The sequence below is a fragment of the Lissotriton vulgaris genome, chromosome 1_2 (genome assembly GCF_964263255.1).
Source record: "Lissotriton vulgaris chromosome 1_2, aLisVul1.2, whole genome shotgun sequence".
In the NCBI taxonomy this organism is placed as follows: domain Eukaryota; kingdom Metazoa; phylum Chordata; class Amphibia; order Caudata; family Salamandridae; genus Lissotriton; species Lissotriton vulgaris.
The window spans coordinates 214,533,360-214,551,537 of record NC_141686.1 but is presented as its reverse complement, the minus strand read 5'-3'; the positions used below and the strand labels follow the sequence as shown (position 1 = coordinate 214,551,537).

At 43.8% G+C, this 18,178-nt stretch overlaps 1 protein-coding gene across 1 annotated transcript in view; it reads left to right on the top strand.

Moving 5' to 3' along the window:
- Nucleotides 1-698: 698 nt before the first annotated feature.
- LOC147735026 (membrane-spanning 4-domains subfamily A member 4A-like) overlaps nt 699-18,178 on the top strand; it is a 389,709-nt gene continuing 372,229 nt past the window's right edge. Inside the window, exon 1 of the mRNA XM_086953117.1 lies at nt 699-762. The gene's annotated coding sequence lies outside the window, so the exon portion shown is untranslated. The remainder of the gene's footprint in view (nt 763-18,178) is intronic.

The following is an 18,178-nucleotide window of genomic DNA, read 5'->3' as shown; positions in this document are numbered from 1 at the left end:
TAAACAGCATATTGCTTGTAAGACATGAACACTTCTTGAAAAGCAGTATGAAAATGGAAAAAGAAAAAATGGTCCCTTAAAAACATTCACACTCGGACTAAGTTATAGTTCACAATTATTGGTTCTAAAATGTATTTCTTAATTACCAGGGGCCCGATTCACAGAACTAACTTAAGACAAAATCCTAAACTTACTACTTTTGGTATTCACAGAAGTTAGGATTTTGTCTTAAGTTTGTCTTAAGACCAGGGCCGGACTGGTGATGGCGGGCACCGGGCAATCCCCCGGTAGGCTGGAAGGAATGGGGGCCGGTTTTGTCACAGGGGGCCGGTTTTGTTACTGGGGGCCGATTTTATTCTTAGCAAAATCGGCCCCCAGTAACAAAATCAGAAGGCCACAGTGACAGTCCCTGTAGTTCACTGACCTCTGTATTTATTGTGTGCGGTGCGCGTAATCGCCATCCGCCTTATTGTGGCAGAGCATTCAACAATAAACGCCATCCGGAAGCGCCAATGATTTGTCCGATTCGCGCATCGCACCCTAAACTCTCACTGTCATTGCCAATGACAGAGAGAGTTTAGGGCATGATGCGCGAGTAGGACCAATCATCTGCGCCCCCTTTCGTGGTTCACCCGCCTGCAGCATAGAACGTAGAGAGAACGTGAGAGAGAACGCGAGAGAGTCATACGCACCGGAAAAACAAGCGGCAGACAGCACAGCATTAGTCTGTGTAGGCCTGAGGCCTGGCCTCCAGACGTTTAAGTAAGTGTCATTTTTAATGCTTTACAAAAGTATTAAAGAAAAAAACACACTGGTTCGTCGTGTACCTTTATATTTCCTAACAACATTTTAGAAAGGTGCGCAATGAGCACGCACCAGGCAGCATTTTTTAGATTCCCCGTGGACTGTGCAAGGCCCGTGGCGTGTTCTTTTAGGGTGGATAAAGTCGTTCTGCTGAGAACTTAATTTATAGGCCTTTAGTGTCTAAAATAATAATTACGGGCATCCGGTGCCTGCAGTTATATAAGTAATGAGAAAACGCACCCAGGGGGGCAGTTATCAGATGAGTGTACGTCGTGTCCTTAAATTACGAAAAGAATATTGAGCGCTCAAAGCCCTAGTTTCACCCTCAAAAGTCCGCACGAAAGAGGGCACAACTTCTGTAGGGCCTGTGACCCACATCAGACTTCCAGATGTACGTCATCACAGAAAATCCACGACTTTCTGTTAGTATAAATTTAAGACTAGCGCTTTAATTTGAATTTCTATTTTTTCCCTTAGTGCTATACACTTACCCTTTAGAGAAATAGCAACAATTATCGGAGTAGCTATAGTGTCTTTCTTAAGCACACATATGGCCCAATTTTTGAAGATTGTTGTATGCCTAAATTGACAGATTAAATCACCTGGGGTTTGCCATCTTTGGATGTGTTCACAAAATGGTCAGGCATTAGTGCGTTTCCAAAATGAAAATGGGGATGAAACATCCCCAAAGTTGTGGTGCGCAAAAAAAGGTTTCTTCTTCATGAGAAAACCTATTTTGACTTTGGGGAAATAACCTAAAAAATTCCAAATGTGATAAAATGTGAAAATGCTAATTTCTCCTCACTTTGCACACCTGCCTCTTACAATTCTACATGGGTAAGGAGTGAGTAATTTTAGTTTTCCAAGAAAGCTTCAGATGTTGTAGATTTCCCTGATCTCTTCTGATATTCTTCGAGAATGCCAAAAATGCAAAAATGTACTCCAAAGGTATGTGTTGAATACAGATCTTTCAATTTTTCATGACTTTTGAGAAATGGCCATATGACGTACCTTTTTTGGACATAAATGTATTAATGTTAGTGTGAAACTACCTGCCACAGTTTTAAGTACAATGTAATAAATTCCCACCCCTACTGAATTCCCAGATATTTGGAGACAATGCACATAGAATTAGGATAAAAAGTCATACACAAGAAAAGATGCACAAAGAATAATGTTGATTGCATGTTTCCAGTGCTTAATCTATATCTATACTACTATTATAAAGGAAGAACTTTGTACCTTTGAGGCGGGTAAACTCGGGAACCACAGCGCCAATCCACACACCTGATACATCTTTGTAATCCTCAGGGTGTGCCGATGGACATAGGCTATATAAAGTAAAAAAATACGTTATATTTAAAAAAAATTACATTAAAAAAAAAATAGTCCCTGAGAAGTAGTGCCGGCCGTGACCTGCGTGCTCAGGTCCCCGGTAGCTTGTCTCCTTTCTGGTAAAGAATTGGCTTGGTAGTTTAGTCTGCCCTGTTCCCATGATGCACTGGGCCAGGGACAGACTGATTTGCATATAGCCAGGTTCTGAGCTGGGATGGGGCAGTGAGATAAATAACGGTGATGGATCAAGCCCTGATCTTTGGACTGGGTAAGAGTGGTCTGCTCAATTCAGACACTCTGTTCATCACCACCCCCTTTTGTAAATCACGTCAGGACATGGCGTGGGGGAGGAGCGGTGACGAGCGTCCAGTGAGCAGTAAGTTCATCTTGGGTTAAAGTTATGTGGTTTCTTTTCTGTGAATTTGTGGTTTTAAAACGGCAAATGTCCAAAGACTGTTGGCAGGTTTGCGCTCCGTACCCGGTCCCAGGCAAGCCAAGCACTTCATGGCCTGCTGTTCGCCCGAGTTTGGTTTCATCTCTGCTTTCCAGGGCGGGCGGAGGGGAGAGAGCGGGCGGAGGGGAGAGAGCTGGCGCTGGACGGGTGAATCGGACTTTCAGCAGCAGATGTCAGAAGAGGACTGTAATAAGAAAATGAGAGACAGACGTTGTACATGGGGGTTACAGGCTGCCTTGTGGTTCATACATGCATTTCAACATGATACCCTAAAGATTTAGAGTAGATTCTTTCTTAACAAAGCTGTCTCTGCCGGTACAATGGCTTCAACACTGCATCAGGCTGTAACGCATTCAAATTACCCAAGTCTGCATCTTTAGCCTGGAATATTCTGAAATTGGTTGTTGATGATCTGGTGCATTAGAGGAACATTATCAGAGGCTCCAGACAAAGTAAACAGTCTTAAAGGACTGATTAACTGAAGGCTTCGAATCGGGCTTTCAGCAGCAGATGTCAGAAGAGGACTGTAATAAGAAAATGAGAGACAGACGTTGTACATGGGGGTTACAGGCTGCCTTGTGGTTCATACATGCATTTCAACATGATACCCTAAAGATTTAGAGTAGATTCTTTCTTAACAAAGCTGTCTCTGCCGGTACAATGGCTTCAACACTGCATCAGGCTGTAACGCATTCAAATTACCCAAGTCTGCATCTTTAGCCTGGAATATTCTGAAATTGGTTTTTGATGATCTGGTGCATTAGAGGAACATTATCAGAGGCTCCAGACAAAGTAAACAGTCTTAAAGGACTGATTAACTGAAGGCTTCGAATCGGACTTTCAGCAGCAGATGTCAGAAGAGGACTGTAATAAGAAAATGAGAGACAGACGTTGTACATGGGGGTTACAGGCTGCCTTGTGGTTCATACATGCATTTCAACATGATACCCTAAAGATTTAGAGTAGATTCTTTCTTAACAAAGCTGTCTCTGCCGGTAAAATGGCTTCAACACTGCATCAGGCTGTAACGCATTCAAATTACCCAAGTCTGCATCTTTAGCCTGGAATATTCTGAAATTGGTTTTTGATGATCTGGTGCATTAGAGGAACATTATCAGAGGCTCCAGACAAAGTAAACAGTCTTAAAGGACTGATTAACTGAAGGCTTCGAATCGGGCTTTCAGCAGCAGATGTCAGAAGAGGACTGTAATAAGAAAATGAGAGACAGACGTTGTACATGGGGGTTACAGGCTGCCTTGTGGTTCATACATGCATTTCAACATGATACCCTAAAGATTTAGAGTAGATTATTTCTTAACAAAGCTGTCTCTGCCGGTACAATGGCTTCAACACTGCATCAGGCTGTAACGCATTCAAATTACCCAAGTCTGCATCTTTAGCCTGGAATATTCTGAAATTGGTTTTTGATGATCTGGTGCATTAGAGGAACATTATCAGAGGCTCCAGACAAAGTAAACAGTCTTAAAGGACTGATTAACTGAAGGCTTCGAATCGGGCTTTCAGCAGCAGATGTCAGAAGAGGACTGTAATAAGAAAATGAGAGACAGACGTTGTACATGGGGGTTACAGGCTGCCTTGTGGTTCATACATGCATTTCAACATGATACCCTAAAGATTTAGAGTAGATTCTTTCTTAACAAAGCTGTCTCTGCCGGTACAATGGCTTCAACACTGCATCAGGCTGTAACGCATTCAAATTACCCAAGTCTGCATCTTTAGCCTGGAATATTCTGAAATTGGTTTTTGATGATCTGGTGCATTAGAGGAACATAATCAGAGGCTCCAGACAAAGTAAACAGTCTTAAAGGACTGATTAACTGAAGGCTTCGAATCGGGCTTTCAGCAGCAGATGTCAGAAGAGGACTGTAATAAGAAAATGAGAGACAGACGTTGTGCATGGGGGTTACAGGCTGCCTTGTGGTTCATACATGCATTTCAACATGATACCCTAAAGATTTAGAGTACATTCTTTTTTAACAAAGCTGTTTCTGCCGGTACAATGGCTTCAACACTGCATCAGGCTGTAACGCATTCAAATTACCCAAGTCTGCATCTTTAGCCTGGAATATTCTGAAATTGGTTTTTGATGATCTGGTGCATTAGAGGAACATTATCAGAGGCTCCAGACAAAGTAAACAGTCTTAAAGGACTGATTAACTGAAGTGAGGTAAGGCTTCCATGACATCATTGTCGTGTCTCTTTCATTTGTTTAGTGCCTACAGACAAAATGCGTGACTTTGAGGCCGGCTTCCTATTTCTTCATGGGATTAGACACATTTTAAGATGGGTCTAGCAGACTTTTTTGTTAAAAAGATGACATCATTGTTGATAAACAGAAGATCACATAAAATCATTGCACATCTATTATGGTTTTATGGCCCTTTCTTTTTGTTCATCAATTAATGTTGAATAAGCATCAATCCTTTATGTCAATACCTTTAACATGAGACAAAGTCCACAAAGTTCGACAACTAATTTCTGAACAAATTTAATGTTTAATACATTATATATTTTTGTATATTTTTTTAATATGTTTTTTATAATTGCACAGTTTTCACAGTATCTATACGAATAGACCCATGCAGATTTTGTAATACCACGGAAATTTGCGTGTTTTTTTTAATCCGTCCTCTATCCATGGTAAAGATGATTTACTCTTTCATTCTTGGGTTCTTAAATAAGACGCCAAGATAGCTGTCCATAACTTGTGTATAATAGGTGATTCCTTCTTTAAATCTATACTACTATTATAAAGGAAGAACTTTGCACCTTTGAGGAGGGTAAACTCGGGAACCACAGCGCCAATCCACACACCCGATACATCATTGTAATTGTCAGGGTGTGCAGATGGACATAGGCTATATAAAGTATAAAAATATGCGTTATTTAAAAAATTAACATTAAAAAAGTAGTCCCTTCAAAGTAGCACCGGCCGCGACCTGCGTGCTGACGTCAGCAGCGCGGGGAGGAGCGGCGTCCAGGAACGCGAGGAGGAGCGGCGGACATGGCGCGGGGGAGGAGCGGTGACGAACGGCGGAATGGCGGTGAGGACCGGCGGACAGGCAGGAGGAGCGGTAAGCGGCGAGGAGCGGCGGAGCAGTGAAATGAGGAGTGCAGGGGAAGAGCGGCGGCTGAGGTAAGGCTCCGGGCAGGTGCGGGTCAGGGCAGGCAGGGGTCGGGGCAGGCGGGGGGCAGGCGGGGGACGGGCGGGGGACGGGACGGGGCGGGCGGGGGCCCAGGCTGCTTGACAATGTCGGGGCAGGCGGGGGACGGGGCTGGCGGGGGACGGGACGGGGCGGGCGGGGGCTTGGGCTGCTTGACAATGTCGGGGCGGGCGGGGGGCCGGGCTGCTGCTGCACAATGTCGGGGCGGGCAGGGGCCTGGGAAGCCTGATTGCTCCCGGACAAGGTCGGGACGGGCTGCTAGTTTGTAATAAAATAAGTGCAGGGGTCCAAAGTTCCAGAAAGAAATTGAATATATGGGAGATATATGTGATTGTATTTGTTTATTTTGTCAAATAATACAGACTTCAGATGACACATGCCTTGCATTAGGTCTCAGAGCTTTTTAAAGGTTAGGCACAGTATTACACTCATAAAATGCCGGGACTCTGCTACCCATTACTCAATAAGCAACCTCAAGCATACAAAATAATCATGATTTTCACACAAAATAATCCTATATTCAATATAGGCCTGGGTGAAGATTCACATGAATACTGGACCCTAGCTATGCCCCTTGTCTACACAAGTCATGTCCAATATCTGATCCATTCGTTTTCCTCGCAGTTTGTAAAGTAACACGGGGAACGTTTGCATGAACACCAAGTGCTGCTGTTAAAATTATGGAAAAAATTCTAAGCAGGAGTTTAAGAAAAAGGCAAAGTAAATGGCACTCATTAATCAGGAATTCTGCTACCAGAGTGCAGTTGCTTGATAAAAAATATCAACAAAACCTAGTAGTAATGTCACTTCTGTATCTTTATGATCACAGGTTGGAGGATTACGTCTACAATTTGAATACATTTATGGATGCTAAGGTGGCCCCAAATATTCCTGTTAACATAGTAGACCCTTTTACCTGGGTTTTTTTGGACTTCACCCCAAGTGCATATAGACATCACCACTTTGAGTTATGCTTCGAATATGCTGCTATGCATTTTGCATCATGATTGATCTGATTTGATGTCCTTCCTATTTTATGGTCTTGCTTTATTTGTACTTTATATGCTTCGTATGTAGTTTTATGGTCTTTATTGACCGAGTAAAGACATAATCGACTTCTGGCAAAAACTTCAGGAGTTTCCCAATCTGCCCTATAGCAGAAGCCTTCTCATCTGCCTCCTTCTCTTTTCCGGCCTCGATTAGCGCAGAGACAGGAAGCAGATGAATGGAGTGGCTGACTCTTCATGGGGTCTTCCGGCAGGTACAGGTAACCATGCTTCGGCTGACTGCTCTATCGCAATTTACAGTGGTAGCACCATGCCTGTGGAAGACAAGCATGTAAACGATGGCGATCTTGTATGCAAAGCTAAGCAAGTGTCCCCGGCGTGCCAGTAGAAAACCCATGACATGTCCATGCCAATTCTAAGAGGTGCCTCTTGAAATTACTTGTTGAAATATATACCATTTTTGTAGCTAGGTGGTGTATTTTCATGCTTCTGCAGAATGTTGGGGATTTATTATGAATGGTTGCCTTCACAGACTTACAACTTGTACCAAAATTGTTTGTCTTCCTGGCCTCTTCTCCCAATGACTGTTCCAGCACCTCGTCCCCCGACTTGTGCTGACACTGTCTGTGCTGACCTATAACTTGGAGAGTGGAAACACCACATCCGATTATTTTGAAGTGCCTTATGACAAAATTACTTTGTTGTTGAGGACTGAGTTTGGCTGCTGAGGAGCTTTACCAGAATTTCTCAACCAACATGAGAAGCGAGCTCTAACCACAGCTTTCCTGTTCTTTTCATTAGTTGGGGCGTTGCCTTCAGACCTTTTTTTAATTTGCAGGTCACAGCGACCTGCGAAGATTCCATTGATAGGCTGCCCACAGTAACTAGCAGATAGCTGAACCAGTGGTGTCACATCTTTCTATCACATCACACTTAGTCGACAATTTGAGAATCTCTCTCACTGATAAAAACACATGCACTAAACACTGCGGTATACTAAACCCAACGAGATTAGGAACTTAGCTGTTTCTCACATTTCCACCCTTTGGGAAATATTTAGAGGGACGGGGGCTAGAACACATAAATGAGAGTGGTTTTGTTCGACTCTCTAGCTCGTCGCAGCCTTCCAGCATTCAGAACAAGCAGCCTTATGGGGAGCCCGAACTGGTAAGCACCCCCCCTACCCCTCCAGCTCCAATACAAAATCGCATTTGCCAGTGCAGGACTTTCAGCCCCTAATGCCAGTTTCTCCATATTTTCTACGAATGTCCCCAAGCTCGTGCATCTCATGTATAAAGAAGGTGTGGATACATTAATTAATAAAATCATTCACTGGATCCGCAAAGTGAGGTGTTGTCTCTCAGGTATACAGGAGGATATTTTGGGGGGTAAAAGGCAGTCACACAGTGGTACTATGTACACTAGCATTGATCTAACTCTTGGGAAGAGGGACTTAGTTGGCAATCTAGTGGCTTTTGATGTTCGAACCTCTCACTTATGTGACACCAAAATTCATTTTAAATATAGGCGCCCTGAACACAGACATCAAGTTGATTTATGTGCCCCGTCTCATGAATGAGATGGATATCCTATAGAGGAAATAAACTGACAACCACCGGTTTTTCCTCTCGACGGGCCCTCTTATTCCCCTGTTTGTGTGAAGCATGGTGACTCTCCTTCTTAAAATGTTTTGAGCGTCTCACATGACAACCCGTTTTCAGGTGACTTTCTGGGTCTATCTGACATTGCAGACTGTTGGGCTTCTTTAAGCCTCTCTTCTTCCTTCAGCAGCATTTAGACTAAACCCACAATGTCTATAATTTCTCAGAATGGGGCTGGTCTTGGATCAAAGGTCGCACTCCCGTACTGGATCAGTTTTATTGATGTGTATGATATTTGTTTGTTTCAGGAAACTTGGTACCTGATATCACTTTTCAAACATGGCTATTTAAACTTTTTAACTCCTACATCACGCAGCCTTGCTGGCCGACCTTCAGGAGGGATTTTTCAATGTGGATTAGGCCCGGCACAGTTTGTAAATTCTATGATTTTCGCATCAACAGTCCCAACATCATGGCCATTTATCTAGAGTTTGAGAATATCACTATTATTGATATTTATAATGTCTATGCTAGAGGGGTCGGGTTTTTAGCGATTGAAACCCTCATATGCATTGAAGACCATCTGGAAAAATCTATTTTCATTCCTATCAGATAACAGCAGGGACTTTAATACAACCTTTGAGCCCCTAGATACAGAGGATATCAAAGAGAGGAGGACAAGATGTGAGGTATTCCAAGTCTAGAACTACCACCTATAAACAAATGGACAGAGGCTGCCTTACAGCGTAAGGCTTTCTCATTGGAGCTGGGGCTTAGAAAACCCAATGGTAGGTCCATATCTGACAGGACAGGGGCCAAATCCTGTAACAATGTGGTTCACTGTTGTCACATTGACTATAATCTATTAGATCTGAGGCTTTGGACACTTCTTAGGGACATATGTAGCAAGGAGAAACTGGAGAGTTACCACAATCCTCTCTGCCATTTATTTCCAAATACATTTGACGTGTCCACCATAAAAGACAATGATGGAAAGACAGTGATTTAGTTAATAATGTGAAATCTGCTGTAAACTATAGCACCAGCATCTGTGCCTAGGTAAGCGGTGCAAATGGAAGCCACTGCTGGGAGAATGAAAGAGTGGCGAATGCTATTACAGGTCGGGACACTTACAGCAAATGGCCCTTCAACTCAAGCATTATAAAAATAATTGTGAACAATGCCCTGTTGTCACTTACTTATTATAGAACAGGGGGTGACCCAATTTAGTCAAAGGACCTGGGTATCAAGTATTATAATGAACAAATGGTCCTTGACGAAAATTCACCATGTAACACAATTACAGCCTTAGTTCAATAATTTTTTAGTCAGCTCTAGATTACATCTGTATAGTTAGGTAAATAGATACATTAGTCTAAATTGTCAAGTTCATACATAAAAGGTACCAAAACATTTGAGAATTCAATTGAATCCAGCGGGATTCTCTGATTTAATATATAGTTTGAAAAATTTTTTGCAAATCAAATACAAATATTTACATTTATAATCAACAAAATCTTTTCTAGTATAAAAAGATGAACGTGCACAGAGAAAGGTAAAAGTTTGTGCTCAAGTGATTGATCAAAGAGATCAGAGAAACAAAGTGTAGAATTGTTTATATACAAGAATGAGCCTGCCCTAACCAATGCTTGTAAATAAATTGTTCTTTTTTACTAGCTTGTAGTTTTCAAACACAGCCTCCGTTATCCTTGATTTGCACTATTGGCAAGGGGATTAGGAGGGAGGGGGGGGAAGGGGGGCAAAAACTAATAGATGCAGGCTCCAAAAGGAAAGTTTCGACGTTTCGAGCCACACGTACACCGGGTGGTTTAATTCCTCAGATCAGGGTCTTCATCAGGACGGGATGAGGGAGGGACAACAAATATTTCAATGTGCACGCAGGTTAAAAACCAATGTCAATGGGCACCTGTAACAACAAATGGAGATAGGGCTAAGAATCTTTGAACCATAACAATAATTGGATTCATAGCCTGGGGGGCATGGAATTGCACTCACCCTTAAGTGGTGAATCACCATACGTGCAACGTTATGTCCGCACCAAAGGTTATTTGAATAGGCGCTGAAAATAAACAGTTTCCTGCAACCATCCCCTCACATATTCAATTAATCCTGTGCACGAGGCCAAAACAAAGCATTTTTCAACACAGTTTTTATTACATATTAGATTGTATTAACTTTTAAAGCATAGTAAATGATTACCTTATGCAACGCCATTCACACCCTGCCAGGGTGTGAATGGTGACCCTGCACTGCACTCCACCATCACTAGCAGCAATCAGGCCTGAGGCGAGCTCATTTCACTTGGCTTTAGAGCCCATGGTTCTGTCCCTGAACCTCTGGAAGGAGTGCTGCATTGAACAATACCTCGTGCACAAGCGTGGTGTCTTTCTCTGTCAGGCGCTTGAGAGAGAAAGCTGACCCTATGTCCTTCGGTGTTTGCCTCACTGTCCCCAATGAGACGCGAGCCTCTGATGCTGTAAGAGCCACCAGGCTGCTGTAAGTGACAACAGTATTATAATGAACAAATGGTCTCCAAATGTTTCTTGGGAGGACAACCCCTCAAACACCCCCTAATAGTGGTTGCTCACTGCGCTTGCTCGCTACACACCATGTGGGGGCTGTTCTCACGTTTACTTTGTTCTCCCTGATTCACCACGTGTGTCTATTTTTGGTGCTCTCTGAAAGAATGTCTATGGATATATATGACTGGGTGGGAAACCTGGTGCTCTTTAAGGTCATCATCTTCTATATACTGCGCTTTGGAAGTTGATACAATTGAATACGTAAAGAAAAATGTGCTGTAAAATTGACCATTTTGTTCAGTCTTACTCCAATCCAGAACCCCCGCCCCCACCCACCCCCCCAAACTCCCCTACTAGCAGTCGTGCTCGGTCGCTGCGCTCGCTCGCTACGCGCCGGACAGGGGCTGGTCTGGCAAAATTTGCCAGGGCTGCTTTCAGTTCCCAGTCCGGCCCTGCTTGTCACAAGGATAAGACATTCTCTAGGCTGAGAAGGATTCGCCACTAGAGTTTGTAGTAGATTGGCCAAGAGGGTAAATGGTAATTTGCCTGCATTCTCTGACCTCGTTCCAGATTCAGTGAAACAATCATATGCCAAAGAGCGGACGCTAGTGCTAGCTCCTGTATTATATCGCAACCATGAAGTGGCAAGACAGATCTCCCTATCATTAAATTCCATTGAGGTCTACCCCACAACCTCAGAGACAATACCCCATTAAAGATGAGGCAAAAAAAAAACAAGTTAGAGAAATTCTCCAACAACTTGAATACCAGGGTGTAATTGAAAGTTGCACCTCTCCAATGACTAATCCTTTGTTTCCCATAATAAAATCAGATCATTCATATCGCTTAATGTTGGATTACAGATGTCTGTACTTGGCCACTCACACATCCGCAGTGCAAAATGCGCATAGCTTTGCACCGATGAACAATATTGTACACAAAAATACAAAACTGCTGTAGATATCTCAAATTGATTTTTCTGCCAAGATATGACAACTGAAATTAGCAATCTGTCCACCTACAGTGCTCTTGGGTCTCAGAAGAAATGTTGCCTTTGCCCCAGGGTTATATGATTAGGCTTGGGCTATATTTGGTTTGAGTTACAGAATTACCACAACATTTTGATGATAATGCATTGTCCTTTGTTGACGACCTCTACCTAACAGACGATGAGTTGTCAGCACACTTGGCTGGAGTGGATCGCATTGTTTTGAGATTTGCTGACATGGGCTACAAATTTAACTTTAAGAAAGTTGTCAATTGAAGGCACTGGATTCATTGCAGTTTTGGACCTATCCTCTGGAATGGCGAATCCTGAATATTCACACTATGATACCAATGATTTAGCCTGAATCCTGGATTTCATTGAGACTGACTCTGAAGCTGTTCAGCCTCATAGCCTCCGGCATCCTGTCAGTAACACATGCCAGTTGGCATATGCAGGCTCTGCAGTGGGACCTGAAGTCCCTATGGGCATAGGGTCAAGGAAGTTACTCCGACCTAGTCCAGATATCGAAGGGACCTGCTAAAGACCTGCAGTAGTGGCTGGCGAAACAAGACTGGGACAGCCGCATACCCGCCCCCCTTCTCCACCCAGAGTTGACTGTAGTGCCAAATGCACCAGATGCACCACTTCTGCAATGGGGCAGCTATCTGTGAGAGGTTTAGCGCAGAGTTCTCTGGTCTCTTGAGGAGTCTCAGCTTCATATAAACCTGTTGTATCTGAGAGGGTTCCGACCGGCAGTGAAAGCCTTTCTTCCTTCCATCAAGAGAAGGCTAATTCAGGGGTTTGTGGACAGCCTCACTGCCATGTCATATTGCAACAGACATGGACATGGCTGGAATGCCAGGTCAATTTCCTGGTGGTCCAAAATCTGCCGGGCTCCTTAAACGCCGGAGTGATAGTACTGAGCCATCAAAACCCAGTGAATCGTGAATGGCATCTCCATACAGAAGTGATTCAAGGTATCATCTGAGAATGGGTAGAGCTCTTTGCCACCACCAAGAACGTGCAATGTCAGCCCTTCTGCATGTTGGAGTTTTCAAGGCAACTCTTACTCTTTTCCACTCAAGTGGAGTTCAGACCTCCTGTATGTCTTTCCGCCGATACTACTCCTACTCATAATTCTCAAGAAGATCAAGAATGACCAGGCCCAAGTCATTTTTATGGTGCTGGAATGGGCATCGAGTGTGGTATCCAGAACTCCTGAGTCTGAGCAATGGCTCTGCGAACAGTTTCCTCTCTCGGGAGGAGCTTCTGTAAGCAGCAGGTAAGGGTCCTGCACCCGAGCCAGCACTCGCTCCATCTTCATGTATGAAGAATGAACAGCAGCAACTAACAGTTTTTGATCTTCCTAAGATCATAGCCGCCTGCCAATGGGACAAGTTTGTGACATGGTGGCAACTCTAAACATATTGATCCCCTCTCTGCACCTTTATCCGAAGCGTTGTTGTTCATATTTTCTTTAGCCCAGCAAGGCTTTACCTTGGGCACAGTTAATGGTTATCTTTTGGCCATCTCGGCTTTCTTGAGGTTTTCAGATCAGCGTTCTCTGTATAACTCCCTTGTTGGGACTCTTTTCTTGAAAGGACCCCACCAACTCTTTTCACCAAAACCCTTCATTATGCCCCAATGGGACATAAATCTAGTCCTGATTTTCCTAATGTGCTCGGCATTCTAGCCCCTGAACAACTTTCCACTCCATCTGTTTACCATCACAACAGTCTTCATGGTGGCCATAACATCTGCCAGGAAGGTTAGTGCACCCTCCTTACACATCTTTTTTCGATGACAAGCTGGTTCTGAGAACAAATGCCTTATTTCTTGCAAAGTAGGCAAGAAAATTACACTGCCCAACTTTGTTGCTTCACCACATCTTTCAAAACAGGCGGAGAGATTCCATCATCTGGACCCAAAAGAGCATTGTCATTCTACATTGGTCATACAAAAGAGTTCTGCATGGACGATCAACACTACATTGGGTTTGTCAAAGTGAAAAAAGGAAAGGGCTTGCAGAGACGGACCATCTTACAATGGATTGTGTTCTGCATTAAAATGTGCTACTCACCTGAGGGCTTGCGGGCTCATTCTACCAAAGCCAAAGCTGTGTCAACAGCGTTAGCTCACGGACTTCCAGTTCTGGACATCTGTCAGGCAGCAACTTGGACTTCTCTGCACACATTCACCCAACACTACTGCCTGGACAGTTAGGTCTGTCATGACAGGCACTTTGTGCATATGGTCCTCCAGGACTTCCTGGTCTTATGCCCAGATGCATCAACCGTTTTAGGAAGTGCAAACGGTGCGATTCGCATAAATCGGCCTTTTGCACTTCCTAAATTGGTTACTGGGATGCATCAAGCATTTTTTGGAAATCGCTTTTTTTGCGAGTTCCAAAAAAATGCGATTGCTGTTAAGGAATCGCACATTTGCGATTCCTTAACAGAAATGCATCATCCCCAAAACATTTGCGATTTCCAAAATTGCAAATGCAAATTACCACGAAGTTGAACTTCGTGGTAATTTGCAAAAATGTTTAAAAACGCATGAAAATGCATTTTTTAAACGTGTACGTTACAGGCACACATGTCCTTAGGACATGTGTGTATGTAACTCACATGTAAAAGTGCATTTCATGAGTGCAGGGGGGGGTCCTTTGGACCCCCCTCTCCACCCTTGAAAGGCTTTGATGCATTCCGATTCGAAATTGCGAATTCGCAATTCCCATTCATTCCTATGGGCATTTCAGCCCATAGGAATGAATGGGAATATCGGATTCGCTATTTGGAAATCGCAATTTTATTGGAATTCGGTAAAAAATGCGATTTTTACCGAATCCCAAAAAAATAGCGAAATTAATGATGCATTGCCATTTGCGAATCCTTAATTGCGATTCCTTATTTTTCGCAATTAAGGAATCGCAAATGACAACGTTGATGCATCTAGGGGCTAATCTTTTCACAGACCCACTTCAAGGAGGGTATTGCTTGTATATCTTTTTTAAGGTAAGGAATCTGTGGCTTTAAGTCTCTATCAGATGAACATGTCACTTACCTTTGGTAATGCTTTATCTGGCAGCCACAAGTGCACCAGCTCACAGAGAGAGCTAGAATGCTCCATATGTTAGTAATTATGGCACATTCCTGCCCTCTCCTGCGCATGATACTTCCGGCATGGACAACACAGATGCAGAGCCAACCGACACCACCTATCGGCACACAGGGGTACTGCTTGAAAATATATTGTCCAGGCTTACAGTGGGGATTATTCTAAAGTAAGGAATCTGTGGCTAGATAGAGTCTCTACCAGAGATGGTGTTACCGAAGGTAATTAACTTGTCCTATAACTCTGTAGACTTTTGATGGGAGTTTACCCAGCCTAAACATGAGGTATGTGGCTTATCGTCTGCATTTTATTTTGCCGCGTCTTACTTTTATTGGTAGCCCATATGTAACTCAGGTTTCTAACAGATCTCTTAGAGACGCTGAATATCTCGCTGATAGGAAACATGTCTTGGTAGTACCTTTATGTAAAAAACTGGTGCCATTCTGCCAAACATGGCAAAATCTTCTCCCCTACCCTGCTAAGATTCTGGAAAAACTGATGCATTTCCAGTTTTCTCGTTATTTGGAGGACAATAACTTGTTAGACTCCTCCCAAACGGGATTTAGAGAAAACAACAGTACTGAGTCATACTATTTGAGATTGAGCTGTATTTTACTACCATTCAGTGGCTTTTTTTTTTGAGTAATCGCTTTCATGCAGCTATGCTGCTGCCTTTTGAAGCCTGTGCCGGTCAACTGAGCCATTCTCCAGGGTTCGACTCTGAGTCACACGCTCTTCAATATCTATACAACCCATTGGAAAGGCAGTGTGAGAGCATATTAAATGGGCAACATTTAATATTTGAATGATACTCAGTTAATTGTTTCCATTAAAGAGAACTGCTAAATTATTAGAGTGAAACTTGTGGGTTGCCTCACACTAAACAGCAGGCTGGATGCAGTCTAATTGTCCAAAACTCTATGGCAAAAAAAAGTGGATTTTACTATTTGGGAAGGTCAACATCATTTGGGATAAGCCCCAAAAAGCAGTGAGGAATTTGGGCTTCCGGACTGATGAGTCCCTTTCCATGGAAGTCCAGGATAATGTGGTGTGTGGGAATTGGTTTGATATTTTGCGTTTACTTCAGGATTTTTAATTGATTGCGACTCATTGGTGCAAAACTATAGTACAGGCGCTCATCACTATACTAGACTATTGCAATGCTTTATATGGATAGATGGACTAGTATCTTTTTAACGGCTTCCAAAGCATTCGAAACATGGCTGCTCATTTGATCTGCAAACTTCCCCCTTATATTGGCTGCCTGTGTGCAAGAAAGCTGTTTTTAAATTGATCTGCCATGTGCAACGTGCAGTCTATTTGATCAGTCCTGTGGCTCCGAGAAACAGAATCTGTTTCTATGAGCTCTCGAGATCACCAGACAAGGCTTTCATACGTTTGAGATGCATCACTGGGGTTCATATGGGATGACGCTCCTTAACTAGCCGGCCTCCCATTGGAATGCGTTCTTGCCTACACTGTGCCTGACCTCTGTTTAAGCTGCATTTTTGAAATTATTTAAACCCTGGCTGCCCGCTTTATATTGTTGAAATGAGATGCTCTTGTTGTCTGGTCACCCCCAAGCTTTTTGATTGATGCTGCTGGTTTTTTAACTCTGCACGAGGACTACTAACCAGACCTCAGTGCCTGGGCCCTGACCTTATAATGTGTATGTTTGATTACAGCCAATTGGCATAAGCTAGATTACTTGTATGTCACTCGTATAGGGTACCTAGGGTACCCTGGGCCTGTAATTTAGAAGGCACTGGCTGTGCCATCATGGATGTGACAACCATACAACATGTCTTCCTGTCCGCCACTGCAGACTGGAAGGGACGTTTTAAACTGCTAGTCTGACTGCCAATAAAAAGCATGGCAAAGAAAGACCCGCCTCTGTAGTATGTGTAAGTCACCCCCATGGCAGGCTTGACTTGAGGAGCCCTTAGGCGGGGTGCAGCATATTTCTAGAACAGAACATGCCTTTTACTGAGAGTAAAAAGATAGCACTGTCATTTTTACTGTGGAAAGGACTCAGTCACCCAATTGGCAAGTATAGGGTTACAATCTGGCCGCTCAGTTGTGCCCACTCTTGAATATATTTAATATTTTGATACTTTTTATTTATAAAGTGCAACGTACGTCCGAAGGCATCTTGTTACAAGTGACTTCAACCAAGGCAGATCAACAGCATTTGGTGAATTTGTGGAAAAAGGTAGGGGCGATGACCTTTTTCAGAGTTGCCCGGCGTTATCCGCCTCTATACCCACTCAAGTTACCCAAACAAAGAGGCAGGCGCTGGAGACTGGAAGGCAGGAAACAGAAGTTTTATTCCGTCGGAGCAGAACACATCAAATCAGACAACAGGGTATCTTCTCGAGGTGCTCTAACCGCATCTCTGAGGCCTGGCCTCTTATACACGAGTTTATTGCTTTATTGTATGAAACACATCTCTGTCAACCCTTTGATGTACGGAAAGACATCCTCGGAATCCCCCCTTCAGGCCCGTTCCCACACACATTTACAGTTGGAATCCCCACCCCGGTCACAACAGGTGATGATTATCGCGCAGCTGGATATTCCGCCGATTCACGGAATGTGTGGGGTTGATCGGATCTCACATGGCGGGGGCTTTGATCAACTCGAGGGTCCTTTGATGGGGGAAGCTTCCTACTGTACAGGGGGGGGGCAACAAACAGTATCCGCAGGGCCGGGTGGCGGCCTGGGAACGAGGAGGACAAACGGGCACATAGGAAAAGGGGGTTGTATCAAAGGACCCGGGACCATGAAAGGAATGAAGGGAGGTGTCGTGCTGGGAACAGGTTGGGGTTCCGAGGCAGAGCTGCGCAGAAGAGGGGTTTATGACCCAAGGCATGTGAGAGCGGGGGTTGTCAGCGTGCGGGGGATGCTTGCGAGGTTAGGAGAGAGAGAGAGAGACGCGCTGGCTATCAGCGAGGGGCAGAGAGGCCATGGTACTCAAAATGGCTACCGCTTACGCACACAAATGGGCTCGAAAAGGGGCAAGATGGCGCCGATAATGTTGACGTTTGCGGCCTAAGTTTTAACAGTCCTCTCTTTTCAACGTATCTAGCCAACTTGCCTACTCAATGTCAATCTTCATCAAATTCCTAACCTCGGCATCATATA